This window comes from Alosa alosa, chromosome 6, assembly GCF_017589495.1.
Source record: "Alosa alosa isolate M-15738 ecotype Scorff River chromosome 6, AALO_Geno_1.1, whole genome shotgun sequence".
Lineage (NCBI taxonomy): Eukaryota > Metazoa > Chordata > Actinopteri > Clupeiformes > Clupeidae > Alosa > Alosa alosa.
The window spans coordinates 7066577-7067732 of NC_063194.1; positions in this window are offsets into that span (position 1 = coordinate 7066577).

A 1156-nucleotide genomic window follows, 5' to 3' on the forward strand; every position below is an offset into this window, starting at 1 on the left:
ATACGGCAGAAACCCGGGAAAAACGGGAGTGTTGACAGGTTTGGTTTAGCGTGACTGGCCCCAAACTCTGGAACTCCCCTCCTACTTGCACTACATCAAAGAACTTCACTGCCCACCTTTAAATCCATGCTTAAAAACTCACCTTTTCACTCTCTCCATTCGTTCTCCTGTCTATCTATCGTTGTTTTATTTTGTTATCAATGTCCGTCCCCTGCTGAATGTATAGTGTATTTTACTAAGTGTACAGTCTACATGTATTGTCCCTGTATGTTGCTTTTATGTCTGTGTTACTCTTGTCTTCTTTTACAGTGTCCTTGAAAGGCGCTTTAAATAAAATTATTATTATTATTATTATTATTATTATTATTATTATTATTATTATTATAAATCCTTTGTCAAAATAACAGAGGGCAGATGCTTTTAGCAATTAACTGAATAACTTTACAAGAAACCTCTTTCAAAATTATGATAAATTATGTCAGGATATGAGACTCAGCTCTTTGGTGCCCCATCCCCCACATTGGAATTTGTATGGTCAATAATCCAAGGGGTTACGCCCGAGATCAAATCCATACTGTAGGTCAACACTGTATGCCAAAGCTGTGTCTTTACATCGAAGTCGAACAACAAATTGCAATCAATTTCCTTAAATGGACATCCGTACTGCATTGATCAGCTATCGCGCCAACTGCCAGATGTTGATCAAACCAGCAGTGTGACTGAATAAGTGTAATTCGATGACAATAATTGATGCCAGAAACGTGGATTTAGCCTCTTACAGAGAAGACTTCCAAGAGATAGTTTAGAAAAATACCTAGTAAACAACTTTAGAGTATGCCTTTAAAGTCTTCAAAACATAATCACATTTTCATACAGAGTTCTGTCACTATTGTAATTTACTATGTTGGGATTTTGAGAAATGTAACTGCTTGAGTCATCGGCTGCTATTCCGAGGTACTCCGAGACTCAAACGTTTTACAAATTATTAAGTGAAAGAAAAATTATGCACAAACATTTTTAGAAATTCCTTCCATGTGCCAATGTAGGATTATCATGCACACTCAAACACAAATAAAAGACACGCCGCTGAATGAATCTTGAATTTGAATGATATGAGGCATTTTTTGAGGCAAAAAAAGCATCAATGAAAATGTGC